Below are 14962 nucleotides of genomic sequence, written 5' to 3' on the forward strand. Positions count from 1 at the left end.
TTTTGACTAAAATTTTGCTCCCACACCGGAAATGCGGCTTACACTCAGGGGCGGCTAATATGTGAATAATTTTCTGACATTTCCAACCCCAAAAGTGCAAACCGAGGTGCTGAGCCGAGCACCGGCCAGTAAAACCCGAGTTTACGCGATTGTTACAAATTGGTTACTCTGTTGCGCAGCGGGTGGAGCCGGGATGCCTGCTGGCAGCGCAGGAGGGGGAGGGAGGCAGGGGAGCTCCCTCCTTTCTTCCTCTCCCGCAGCCCGGGGGAGGCAGGGGCTCTGCGCTGCCATCCCCCCAGCTCGGGAGGGAGGCAGGGGCTCCATGCTGCCAGCCCCGTGGCTCAGGAGGGAGGCAGGGGGCTCCCTCCTGCCTGCCGCTGCAGGAGCGGGGGCGTTCCTTCCCCTCCTGCCGCCGCCGCCATCGGTGCCAGCGGGCTCCTGTCCCCTCCTGCTGCCGCCGCCATGGGTGCCAAGTGGGCTCCATGCCCCCCCTGCCACCATGGGGCAGCGCCAGGCCAGGGTGAGTGAGCCCAGAGGCGGCAGCCGGCCCCGAGTGGCCCCGCCGAGCAGCAACACCGAGCTGGGCCACCCCAAGCGGGCTGAGCCCTCACAGCCCGAGCTGAGCCAGTAAACCCTGCCATGCCGCGATTCTGTTACTATTTGGCAACTTTGTTGCACGCGGGTCCTCACTGCAAACGACAGAGCAGCTTATAATTGGGTGTGGCTAATTTATGGACAAAGAACGAAATGTTTGCCAACACCCGGCGATGCGGCTTATAGTCAGTGCGGCTTGTAATTGTGAAATTACTGTACCTCACTATCTGCAGTAACTAAGATCAATCTGGGCCATAGGGCCATCTCCTGGGGCCTCATCAGCTCCCTTGTTTGGGAGGCCGGTGGGTGTTGGGGGCACTGGTAGCAATGGGGCCCATTGAGAGTGCCTGGATGCAAGGCTCGAATAGAAACCCATGTATCTGCTGTCTATAAGCAAAAAGCTTAACCCCAGAGCTGTCTGAGGAAGGGCACAGCATTGATAGACGTAGCACATTTGTCTCAGAAACCATAACAGCTCTTGAGGAGTCTTGGGTGTCAAGTGTTTTGCATGAGGGACACCAGACAGCCTTGAAATTGAGCCCTGCTTTCACATTTGAACTGTGCTGGAATATAAACCTTGATGTCCATGTTTGAAATGTTAGTGCATGCTGCCATTGAGTCCCTTCTCTTGGAGTCTTTAATTGCGTAGATAAAATATGTTGTTCAGAGCTGCAGTATTTGTTGTCTTCTTTTTGACACTGATTCACTTAGAAAGGACACTCTATTGCTACACGGGACATTTCCAAATTATGGGATTTTATGATTTGTATCTCAAGCAAGTTCCTTGTTCCCCTGACATGATCTTCCTTCAAACCTTTCAGTCTTTCAAAACAACATTTCTAAGTTACTGTGAAATTCAGGAAATTGTCCAGTGTCTTTGCTTATATCACATCTGAATGTGCATCCTGAGGAGCAGTGCATAACAGTAATTTTTTTTCTGCTGTATTTTCATTTTGGTTTTGCCTCATCTTCATTACATCTTACATTCAAGGTAAGAACTGCTTTTAAAAAAACATTCCATACTACAGATGATGCACAAAACCAAGATACTGATCCCTGGTCATTGCAAGCTGTAAGAGTTAGAGCAGGAATTCATAAATCCAGTGCTCTGCCCTCTAAATTATTCTACCTCTTGAAATTCCCTATCTGTTAGCAATTTCCCATCTGCCCTCCCCAAAATATTATGCCCTCATGGAAGGAGTCTCTGCTGTGGCAGAGTAGCCTAATGAAGCCATGTTCTGAAGAAGATGCTAAATGAGCTGGGAACTGGCAGACTGAGCAGAGCAGCACTCCAGGATTTCCTGTAAGAGAAGGTCAGGCACTGTTGTGTGACAACGTGCACAAATTCACATCAATTTCCCCAATTTATTTTTTGCTGTTCAAACTAATATTCAGATTTAGTGCTTGTCTTCCCTGAAGTCAGCTCTCAAACAGATTTACAGGAGCATGTAAGATCACATCAGGCACAGACCTGAAGCTGCCCCTGAGTGCATGTATTGATTTTGTTCAGTCTATATCTTCAGAAGAATTAATTTCTTGCATTTCTGGACTGAAGTTAACCTATTACAGTAAAACGTGACTGTAAAGCAACTTGACTTCAGGTCCCAGCTGTCGGGAAAACCCAGCCTGTGTTTAAATAGAAGACTAAACTATGATGCTTAGAATAGGTTAGACAGCATCCATAAAAGAAGCAGACTGAATGCTGTATTTACAGTGTCTGTGACTATAACCAGTTAGAAATATTGCTAATCTTGGCATGCAGGTGAATCCAAAGTACAAACATATTGCCAGTTAATTTCAAGGCACTACATTTGGTTTCTGAGAAAAAGACCTATTAAGTATCTGCTTAGTTACATGTGGGGAACATATGTAGTGAATAACAAACCAATTATGTACAAAGGTAATGAAATTTCTTTGTGCTAATAGACAATATGACTTAACTGAGGTTCTCAGTCACAGGGATGAGGTGGATGTGCTGCTTTGGCCTGTAGGGCATGGTTGCTACACACTGCAGGGGCATGGCTCATTCTGTGGATGAGGGTAGCAGTCACTTCAGAAGTGAGTGTGCTCGGGGGCCCACACAGGAGAACGGGCTGTGTTGTTTATTGGGATGGCTATGAATCATGCGCAAGAAGATCTGTTATCTAAAATAGGCTCCAAAATATTTCTTTGTCACCAACAGGATGGTGACCCTGCCACCACATGACAAGCACAAATGGTATCCTCTGTTAAGAAAGGTTACCTAGGAAAGTTGCATGAAATAGAATTTCAAAGGCAAAATGGTTTTTTGTGGTCACTGACTAACAGGGCTTCTATGTAGTAATTTAAAAACAGGCTGAGGATTTGTCTGTATGGTGGGGATGAGAATGGATTCTTGTAAGGTGGCAACAGCCCAGACCAAATTTCCAGCATAAGTTTCCAGCAAACCTAAAATGTGTATTCATGGCGTGCTCAGGTAGGCTTTATATAACAACTAAATAATAGGTATATGCTTGTAAGTCACTATATTTGTCCTGTCTCCACACACTGAAAAGCCCAAAAGCATGGTTTAAAAAAGGCTCAAGCAAACAAGTCATGAAATAGAGTACAGCAAAGTGAGGCATTCCACTAAAGACGGAACACAGCTTTCTCCCCACTGCTTTGCAACCCTGGATCCTGACAGAAATACTCCTCAGAATAACAGGATCATTTTTGTTGCTGGCCTCTGCTGTCTGCTTCACTCACCTCACATGGTCGTGGTGTTGGCTCAAGCTAGGAGCAGCCAGACTAAAGCCTTGCTCTAGAGAAGCCAGAGGCATTGCACTGGCCTAGTCTGGGCTCTGAGCTGGCAGGCCAGAAGAGTGAGCAGGGCAGTGTGCCAGCAGTCCCCATGCTGGCTGTCCCTTTCTGACTCGGGAATGACTTCCTTCTGCTTCATTTCTGTCCCTACACCTCTGTGAAAATCTGTAGGTGCTGCGTACTTTCCATGTTGCAGCCAGCCAGACCCATAAGGCAATATGAGGTGGGGAAATGTGGAAAAATGGCCACTTTCCTCCCTCCAGTTGTGCCCTTTGCTCTGAGCATTGAGGTTCACTGCAGTTGCTGCTGCACACGATGCAGAGGACCCTTGTCACTACTCCACCAGTTCCATCAACACAGGATGGCTGGCTAGAGTCCAACCAGATGTCTTTCCATTTCTCTTGGAGTGTCTGTGTCACTGAGGGAGATTATGTGTTTCATTAACTTCTATGCAACTCTAGTTTATCCATTGCCAAAAAAAAAAAAAAACCAAAAAAAAAACCACCACCCAAATAACAAAGGCAAGTCTGCTTGTGACTGGGAGAGAAAAAAAAAAAAAAAAGGAAAAAAAAAAAAAAGAAGAAGAAAAACAAACCCAAAACTAAATTGTCTGGAGTGACTCACTGACTCTGCTACACATCAAGAGATCTAAAGGTATATTTTAAAATGAAATTAGAGAGATGAATATTAATTCTGCTTCAGCCTCAGCTCCAAATGTATTTATGGCTTAGTGTTCTGGGTTGAGCCTATTCTAAATCAACAGGAGAACCTATGCTTAAGAAACTACAGGATGATTAAAATAGCCATCTCCTTCTGTGGAGCTTCATGCAGAAACTCATGGCAGGCTGCGCTCTAAGTACTGTTTTATTATCTTTGGAGACGTAAAAAGCTTGCTTGGTTTGTTTGACTGGTAAACACTTTGCCAGTCATATGTTGCCTTTAAAAGCCAATGTGAAAGAAGTCAGTGTTGTAGTTTTCCAGAAATGTAAATCCTTCATAGTGACTGCAAAAGCCAGGGAATTAGGAGTGGGGAGAGATAGAAATGTCAGCCAGTTTGTTGCATGAAGACATGAAAAAAATTTAAATTAAATGTATTCTGCTTACTTTTTAATAATATGTCCCCAAAATCTTTCAAAATATTAGTTGTCATCCAGGAATGCAGAGAGTCCCCATCTGCTGGCCTGTGTTCCCTCTGAGAAGGCCATGCACCAGTGGTGCAGCTGCTGGTTTGAAACCTCCCCACAAGGGACTTTTTCAGGCAGCCCTGGAACACAGAGCTGTTGGAGTTGTCCCACTGGCTTGTTTGCTGCAGCAGTCTTGTGTCAAGAGCTGCAACATGCTATTTCATGCACACTGATAACCACATCATCACAGCAGACAGGGTCAAAGGGACCAGCATAGCCCAGTGCTGCAGAGTGAGAACATTCCCAAACAGCCTCTCCTATCCCAGAAGCAAGAAAGGCTGCAGCTGTTTGCTTACAGAGGTGTATGGGAATGACTTCTTCACTGACAGGCAATGCATGAAGAGTTTTTCCACATTATCTGCATTTCCACATTTTCCACAAATCTATCCAGATGATGGCAAGTCAGATGTATTCTTTAATTTCACTTCTTATCTCAGCCCTTAGTGATGCATCTTCACAGCCCCTTGACAACTTGTAGTGAGATGACTAAATACAGTCCCAAAGTGCTGAAATGTTTGTAGGTGTATCTGAGAACAGAATACAGTAATTTCACGATTACAAGCCGCACTGTTTTGACTAAAATTTTGCTCCCACCCCGGAAATGCGGCTTACACTCAGGAGCGGCTAATATGTGAATAATTTTCTGACATTTCCAACCCTGGAAGTGCAAACCAAGGTGCCAAGTCGAGCACCTGCCAGTAAAACCCGGCTTTAGGTGATTGTTACAAATTGGTTACTCTGTTTCGCGGTGGCTGGAGCCGGGCTCCCTGCCAGCAGCACAGGGGAAGGTAGTGGGGAGGAGGCGGGGGAGCTCCCTCCTTCAGGCAGCGCAGCCCGGGGAGAGGCAGGGGCCTCCCTCCTGCTGGCCCCATGGCTCGGGGGGAGGCAGGGGGCTCCTGTTCCCCGTCCTCCGCCTGCCGCCACCGCCATGGGTGCCAGCAGGCTCCTTCCCCTCCTGCCGCCGCCGCTGTGAGTGCCAGCGGGCTCCATCCCCGCCTCCCACCACCGCCACGGGTGCCAGCGGGCTCCATGCAACCGCGGCGCGGCGCAGCACTGGGCCAGGGCAAGCGAGCCCAGCAGCAGCGGCGGCCAGTCCCGAGCGCCCCCACCGAGTGGCAGCGCCGAGCTGGGTCACCTGGCCCCGTCGGCAGCCCTGAGCCCTCATGGCCCGAACCGAGCCAGTAAACCCCGCCATCCCATGATTCTGTTACTATTTGGCAACTTTGTTGCACGCGGGTCCTCCCTGTGAACGACAGAGCGGCTTGTAATTGGGTGCAGCTTGTGTATGGATAAAGAACGAAATGTTTGCCAACACCCAGAGACGTGGCTTATAGTCAGTGTGGCTTGTAATCGTGAAATTACTGTAATTTGTAAACACTGTAAGCAGCATGTGCCAACAACAGATACAAAAGGTACACAGTGCACATGCTTGCAGGTAGAAGTTTGCAGGTAGTCCTGTGTTCCTTGTACGCGGATACCTTGTGGTTTAATATGGTTAATGCTTATACAGCAGCATCAACAGTACCCGCTCCTTTTCCCATGAGAAGGTGATGGACAGTTCTCTCTTGTCGGAGCAGCCAGGGGTGACTCTGGGCATTGGCAGGAGACCTGCCTGGAACAGCAGCCTGCTGGCAGCACAAGTGTCAGTGCCCCAAACCCAGCCAGCCAGACTGGTTCTGGCTATAGTGGTGCTCAGTAAAGAGGAGGGAGGTGTGGCAGGATGGGTATGGCAAAGTTTGGGGTCAGCCTGATCAGCACCCAGGAACTTGGAGTGTTCAGAGGGTGGCAAGACTGCTTTCAAAGATTTAGTTCTGCTTGTAGGACATTCTGACAGCTTCTTATTTCAGAAGCTGAACCATCTCCCTCTCCCTTGAGACTTTGCCATCTCAAGTTTCAGATTCCAGATAGAGCAGAAACATTTCAGAAGGCCTTGTTCAGACCTTGAATTCACAAATGTTAAGTGAAGGCAGCGAGGAAAGGAAATCTGGGCCAATGGTCTCCTATTTCACAATTTAGATTGCTACTCAACATTGTGAATAACAAGGCCTGAAAAGGAACATAATAACAAATAATGTAATCCTAGTGACATGGCAAGAAAATTCCTGTTTCCCTGGTAATGAGCTGATCTCTAAACAGGATAAAATGTGCCATTTTGCTAACACAAGACTCATTCTACTTAGTTATCACTGAAGTGTTTATACTGTCTTTGTGTTTAATGGCAAGTTTTTCCAGGGATACTTTGCAGTCAAAACACTTCAGAACCAAAATGCTCTGAGATGCTGACACCTTTTGTGTTAGCATTTACAGTTCTTTGTGGACAGTAAAGTAGAACCAAGATCTGTGTGCAGTACAGTACAAAACTCCTTGTATGAAACTGGAAGCAAGTAAGTGCAGCAGAGAGACAGGTGGGATGCCTTTGTAGCTTACAGCAAAGGAAGAAGCAGAAATAGCTTGTACAGTGTTTCGACTATCAACAATCCTCTTGAATATAGCAGAAAAGTGGTATCATTTGTGTAGAATTACAGTTCATAGATACATATGATACTTTTACTGTAGTAATATTCTACAGATATAATTAGTATATATTAGATATTATAACAGTGGTTAGATTAATTTTAGATCACCCTGTTCATCTTGGGACTTTCCATTTGTAAGTGTCTGAGATGGGAGTTCAGAAATTAATTTAAATATTTTTTTACAGTGGTTTCTTTACATGTTCTTTTCACTGGAAAGTAGATTTTGCATTCTGATTCCTAAATTTTATCTGAAATAGTATAATTCTATACAATTTCATTATCTTCCTAATCCTCCCAGATTATTACCAGAGTAGTATTTCTTATATTTTTTTTTGTGTCTGGATTACTGTCTGTTGTCCTTAGATTTGTTAATAAACTAATCATAGCAATGAAATTGAAAACCTGAACATCATTGAAACATGCAGTACTTGTGGCTTAGAAACAGCTATGGGTTTGCCCTTTGTGACACAAGAAATAGTACCAGTGAGTTTTAGGTTCTGGAGTTACTCGAGCGCTTTTGAACAATTTTCCCTTCCTGGATCAAATGGATCAGCTGGTCCCAACTATGATGTTTTCCAGGCAAATAGGTACTACTAGGATTTCTTTCAACAGGATGCTTGGAAGTCCTTTTCCATGCTCTGATGTAAGCTGAGATGCCTATTATTTTTTTTTAATATACCTGCACTTCTCTCATTTGCCAAAAATTAATGAGCAAACTATGTTCAGTTGTGATGAAGACTACAGTAATTTCATGACCATAAGGCGCACGATTATAAGGCGCAACCACCTCTGGGAGTCAGCACATTTCGCAACTTTGTACATTATAAAAGGCGCACCGGACTATAAGGCGCACCTTTTTTTTGCCGCGAGGATCTGTGCCGCGCACAACAAAGTAACGAATTAGTAACGGAATCCTGTGATCGTGGAGTTTACTGGCAGGTGCTCAATTTGCAAACATTTTTCACAGATTGGTGTAGCCTTTAAACGCAGCCCCAAGCGCCCTTCATGTGCGCGGGGCCTGGCACTCCTGCCTGCCTCCGGCTGGTGAGACAGGGCTTGGGGTGGCCGCGGCTCGCGGCTGCCATGGTTCGGGGCGGCTCAGGGCTGCCGCAGCTTGGGGTGGCCATGGCTCACATCTCGGGGTTGCTGCGGTTTGGGGCGGCTCAGGGCCGCCACAGCTCGCAGCGGCTCAGGGTCACCTGCGGTTCAGGACTACCCGTGGCTTGGGGCAGCGTGGAGCTGCCCCCTCTCTCTCTCCCCGTGCGGCTCCTGCTGGCCAGGGGCTGCCCACGGCTGCCTGCTCCCTCCCTCCCCGTGCGGCTCCTGCTGGCCAGGGGCTGCCCGGCCCCGCCCACCCCACGCAGCTGCTGCTGGTCGGGGGCTGCCCGATCCCGCCCCCCCTCGTGGCTCGGCTCACGGCTCACACTTCTGGGTTAGCAAGTTTCCAAACTTTGTACATTATATAAGGCGCACTTCCGGGTTTGAACCAACATTTTAGTCAAAAGAGTGCGCCTTATAGTTGTGAAATTACTGTAATTAGTTATCTTGGCTATAAAATGTTCTGTCCTGATAGGATGAAATAAAGTCTGCTGATCTTTAAAGAAACTTAAGCAGAAGTACAGAATCATTATTTTCAAGACTGCCTTTGGGAACAATGTAATATAAAGTTTGCATAACAAATACAGTAAAAGCTAAACGCCAGTGACATGAATTAATACTGCTAGATGTCACCCTGATGCACTTGCATTATTAAGCAGGCTCTGGAGGACAGTAAACAGTTGGGGAAGCTAGTGCTGAAAGCTGCCAGACATATGAGAACTTCCAGGCATTTGTTTAAAGTGTGAATTAAAAATCACTCTTTGTCTCTATGAAAAATACCTTATGAAAACCATTCAATTTATTTGTACTATTCATTTGTCTCATCTTCATTGGTTTGTTAAGAAAAAAACCCACCACAGAGATTACAGTAATTTCATGACTATAAGGTGCACCCTTTTGACTAAAATTCTGGTCCGAACGCAGACGTGCGCCTTATGGTCCGGTGCACCTTATATATGGACAAAGTTGCGAAATTTGCCAACCTGGAAGTGTGAGCCGTGAGCCAAGTCACAATGCGGGGCAGGACCGAGCAGCCCCCAGCCAGCAGAAGCCGTGCGGGGAGGGAGGGAGCGGGCGGCCCCGCACCACCCAGAGCCGAGGGTGGCCCCAAGCTGAGGGCGGCCCCACCCCATGCCGCCCTGAGCCGAGGGCAGCCCCGAGCTGAGGGCGGCCCAAGCCAAGGGCAGCCCCATGCTGCGCCGCCCCCAAGCCGAGGGCAGCCCCAAGCCGAGGGTGGCCCCATCCCGAGCCAAGGGCAGCCCTGAGCTGAGGGCGGCCCAAGCCAAGGGCGGCTCCACGCCATGCCGCCCCCAAGCCGAGGGCTGCCCCGTGCCGCACCGCCCCCTGAGCTGAGGGCAGCCCCGCGGGGCCATGGGGCCAGGGCCAGTGGGGCCATAGCTGATAGGGGCAGGCAGGGCCACGGTGCTGGGGGCAGCAGGGCTGCAGCCAATAGGGGCAGGTGGGGCCAGCTGCCACAGCTGATAGGGGCAGGCAGAGCAAGCGGGGCCACGGCCAGCACAGACAGGCGCAGCCAGCGGGGCTGTGGCCAGCCTGGGCAGGCGGGGCCGCGGTGCCGTGGCCAGTGGGGCCACAGCCAATAGGGGCAGGCGGGGCCGTGGTGCCCGGGCCGGCGGGGCCGTGGCCGATAGGGGCAGGCAGGGCTGCGGTGCCACAGCTGGCAGGTGCAGGCAGGGCCGCAGCTCCAGGGCTGGCAGGGCCGCAGCCAATAGGGGCAGCGGCTGGCAGGGGCAGGCGGGGCCGCGGCCATGAGCCATGTTGCGGGAGCCGGCGGTGGATCCTCGCTGCAAAAAAAAAGTGCGCCTTATAGTCTGGTGCGCCTTATATAATGTACGATGTTGCGAAATTTGCCAGCTCCTGGAGGTGCGCCTTATAGTCCTGTGCACCTTGTGGTCGTGAAATTACTGTACTCACATTCACCTTTATTTATCCCCTTACATTGTGCCTGAGCTGGGATAGTGCAGAACAGGGAAAGTTCAGGGCAGAATTAAAGCACTGCCTTTTTTCTTCAATGAGATGCTTCTGGAATCCTTGGAAAAGTGACTTAAAATTAGTATAGGCTCCTAGAAATCAAAGAAATGAGATCTCAGATACTTCAAAAAATAAACACCATCCTCTCTTCTGATGGAGTCTGTATCAGCCAATTGCCATTCGTACTGCCAAAGTCAACCTTATTTCCCACAGGAAGCAACTCATTGAGGAATGAGGGATGCCTCCATATTACTGGAGAGAGCCATAAATCCCATGGCAGTAGATGTCCAGGGATTTCTTGCAGTGCTGGTGTAAGCAGGGAGGGTACAGGACTCGTCCTTCAGTCCCAGAGCCTTCGCTTCATGCCTGGTGTCACACTGCCCTCAAGGGGTGTGCTGGCAGTGTCCCGGCTTGTGTTCTTATGATCAAACACTAAAAATTGTGTGAGCTTTTTTTTCAGAGGCTATATAGGAAATGGGAATAGATTTGTTCATGAGAACGTGCCAACAGAAATGTGCTTGTGGTATTTAATATGTTCTAGTGTAGTTTCCTACACAGCTGCTTGCAGCTAAGTTTCTGTCCACTGCAGGTGGCTTAGAACTCACAGAACTGCTTGGCCAACTTCAACTGAGGTTTTATTAAGCTGAGACATATTACAATTTACCTATATTTTGATGTTTTCTACTCATATTTTGCCTGCCAGAATCTGCCTCAGAGTTGCATTTGCACAGAGTAAAGGAGTCCCACTTCCTTATGCTGGGCTTCTGTGGTCTCCATCATTATTGCCATCACACCTGAATGTTTCCTTTGGGAAATTAGACGGGAAAGCCCAATCTATCAAGTTACTACTCGGTCTGGATTAGATTGCATGTAGTGTGCTCAGTGTTCACTGCAAAAGGCTGTCTGGGCTTGAGTTGCCATTTGAGGTTAAACCCAGTGCTCAGTGCAAAAGGCTTACTAATACTCATTTCAGCTGAGTGTTCAGGGCATTGGTCAATCTCACTCATTCTCACTCATTCTGAATGAGAAGAAACATGCCATGGGAGATGATATGCTTTCCATCTATATGCATTTAATCTAGAAGGAGGATGGATGTGTATCCATGGAGATAGGAAAAGTCCAATGTGTGTGCTGTGAACAGAGCTGGCCTCTTTTCACAGTTGTAGTTGAGAAGCACATTAGATTTCAAACAAGAAAACAGGTCTACTAGGTAAAGAAATTGGTTTAAATACAGTAATTTCACGACTATAAGCCGCACCTAATTATAAGCCACACTTCCGGGTGTTGGCAACTTACCGTTCTTTGTCCATATATATACCACACCGGATTATAAACTGCACTTTTGTTCGCAGCGAGGATCCGCATGCAACAAAGTAACAAATTACTAACAATAGTGCGATTGCGGGGTTTACTGGCTCGGCCCCGCTTTGGGCCGGGCCGCCCCAGCCCCGCTCAGCGCGGCCGCCAGGGAGCGGCCCCAGCCCCACTCGCCACTGCCACCGGGGAGTGAGCTCGTTCGCCCCCGCCCGCTGCCTGCACCGCCCCTGCCGGACCCGCTCCCCCCACCGCGCAACAGAGTAACCAATTTGTAACAATCACGCGATCACAGGTTTTAGTGGCAGGTGCTCAATTTGCGAGCTTGGTTCGACCTGCGGCTCATGCTTCTGGGTTGGGAAATTTCTGAACTTCGTCCATATATTAGCTGCTCCTGAGTGTATGCCTCACTTCTGGGTTGGGACCAAAATTTTAGTCAAAAGGGTGCGGCTCATATACTTGTGAAATTACTGTAATTTGCCAGGTGATATGCAAGAACTGTCTGGCAAAGACTGAACTACAGTTTTTCAGGTCAGCATTCATTCCACTTATAGAGTATCATCCCTTCTTCATTTCATGCTGTCCAATTTCCACAGCAAATGTACAAGTCAGCTAAGGCAACAATCTGGTGCACTTGATCCACTGAGAGATGTTCATCTAGCAGCTTCAAAGGAAGCTAAGAGCACAAAGAAAAATGATGCTACTGCATCATTAGACCATATGACAACACATACTCATGGCAGGCTATGATTTCGATGTTTTCAAATATTTAACACCACCAATTTTATTTCTGAGGAATACAGCAGAACAGAAGAACTCACTGTGTAAACTTCCCCACTCCCACTGTAAATTCTTAGTGTATATGCAACATTATCAACTGAGGACCAAATTCTAAGCTCAAGTGCTCTCAGGTGGAGCCTATAGCATAGATGGATGAACGCATACATCCCAGCAGAGGACGTTGTGTGAAATATCTCTGTTGTAGTAGAGATGATGATGTGCTATATTAAATAGAAATTTCTAATATATGGTGCTAAATCACAAGCTCCTGTTCTGCACTGGCTGCACCCATTATGAGCATACCTGTAGGATTTATATTAGCTACCATCTAAAGTACTCTGATTCGAGGAAGGATGGGAGCAAGAGGTCAGACTCTGGTTCCAAATCAAGTGATTTGTACTGAAGAAATTTTAATGAAAAAGCTAACCAAAAAGGAATATGATACCCAGAGCTCCTACTCCAGTCTTCCTCTGCATTCAACATGCACACCTCACTGCAAGCCACTTAAAACTACCCTTGCTGTAAGCAAAGCTTTTGAGATCTGAGTGCTGAGAGTTGCATTAGTGATCGATTATTTTTCAGTAGGTAAAGAGGCTGCATTACAAACATGCTTATACTGGTCCTTATGCATCCTCACATATGTGACAACTGCTATGCATCATGACTCCCTCACAGATAAAATCATCCTTACTGAAGTACTTGCATCTAGAGATAAAACAATTTACAGGCTACCACAATTGCTGTAGGCATGGCAACTAAAACAAAGAAATGAGCACATTTTTGCACAGAATTACGCTGTTCGAAGATTTAATGAATGGCTGTCGACCAATGAATGAAAAAAAGAAAGAAAATTCCATTATTATCTTGCAAAGGAACAAGGCCTAAAGTCAGTAATAGCAGTGCTAAAGTGAAAGTAGACAACCAAAGCATATAAACATGTTTATTTTACCCTATCTAATCTTGTTAATACATTGTTTCCTTACTTTGAAAGACTAAATATACTTCTCACATAATCCACACAGAGGTAAGAATGGACTGTTAAACTCTGGTTTATACTGCTTGGAGAAAGCCAAGTGATGCTGGAACAAGAGGAAAGTGAGAAGAGCAGATGTAATTGAGGTTTCTTACTCATTGTTTGTGTGTAAGGATGGTGGGGAACAGCACGAGCATTAAATGTATGCATTGGTTAGAAAAGACAGCAACTGCAGTCAAACTGCTGCTTTAATTTAATGTACTGTCTTCATTATACATTGTGGCAGAGGGTACAGAGTGAACAAAAGGACCCTTTGGCTAATGTAAAGCATGCTAACATGGCTCCCTTTTTAAAAACTCCTTAAATTTCTATAATTAATTATTAAATGTATATCAAGGTTTGTATGTTGCATGAAACAAATTAAAATATTATTTTCCCCATTAATTTTTCCTCTATTTGTATTTGCTTGCTAGAAAATTACAGTAGTTTCATGACTATAAGGTGCAACCTTTTGACTAAAATTTTGATCGAAACCCGGAAGTGTGCCTTATAATCTGGTGCGCCTTATATATGGACAAAGTTCAGAAATTTGCCAACCTGGAAGTGCGAGCTGCAAGCTGAGCCATGCCAGCTGCACAAGCTACAAGAGCTGCGCCAGCTGCGAGAGCTGTGCCAGCCGGCGCCAGGGGCAGGCGGGAGTGCCGGGGGCCGTGGCACAGGGAGGGTGCCTGGGGCTGTGTTTAAAGGCTACGCCAATCTATGAAAAATGTTTGCAAATTGAGCACCTGCCAGTAAACCCCACAATCGCGCGATTCCGTTACTAATTTGTTACTTTGCTGCACGCGGATCCTCGCTGCGAAAAAAAGTGCACTTTATAGTCCAGTGCACCTTATATAGGGACAAAGTTCGGAAATTTGCCAACACCCAGAAGTGCGCCTTATACTCCAGTGCGCCTTATAGTTGTGAAATTACTGTATATAAATATATGCTTTCTGTATAACCCGTAAAGTGTATGATGAGAATGTTACTTACCTAATAGATCAAATATTACAAGTTTGAAGGATGGGGGCTATGTGAGGAAGATCTATGGGTTTGCGTTAAGGTAACATTTGCAGCCATTTAATTCACAGCTTTGTTTCTATGACCTAACACTGCTTCTAGCTACACAGCTAGAAATGCAAACTAATTCCATGGAGCGTAGTCAAAGTAGTTCCTGATCCTGTGAAGAATTGTATCTTTCATGCTCTGAATTTTTCCCCCTTGTGTAAACAGAGCGAAAAAGAACAAAGGGTAAAGAATGGCATTTTGCCAAGGAGATTAGTGACCACCAAGACATCTTTGATATGAATATTTAAAGTATCTCATCTGAAAATCCATACAGAATTGTCAGTTTCTAAAATACTCTTCCATGAAATAATGCAGTGCCACACAAAGTACATTGAGATAGATGCTTTCTGTGTCTACACAAAGGTCATACAACAGGCAAAACCACTGGCAAAATTGTGTTTCTCACATTATTTATGGTAAGAGAAAAGGTCTAAAACTCCTAATATGCAGCAGTTGTCACTGTTCCTTAAACTAAAAAAATCTCCACTTTTATGCTCTATTTGAAAAGGAATTGCATAGTGGTATTGCAAATTGCTGAGTGATAAAACTGTTATTCTGCATTATCTGGCAAAGCTGTAACACAACATCTGTACTTTTATCACTACTTAAAGATTACAGCCATACAGTAG

The sequence above is a fragment of the Catharus ustulatus genome, chromosome 12, assembly GCF_009819885.2.
Source record: "Catharus ustulatus isolate bCatUst1 chromosome 12, bCatUst1.pri.v2, whole genome shotgun sequence".
NCBI lineage: Eukaryota > Metazoa > Chordata > Aves > Passeriformes > Turdidae > Catharus > Catharus ustulatus.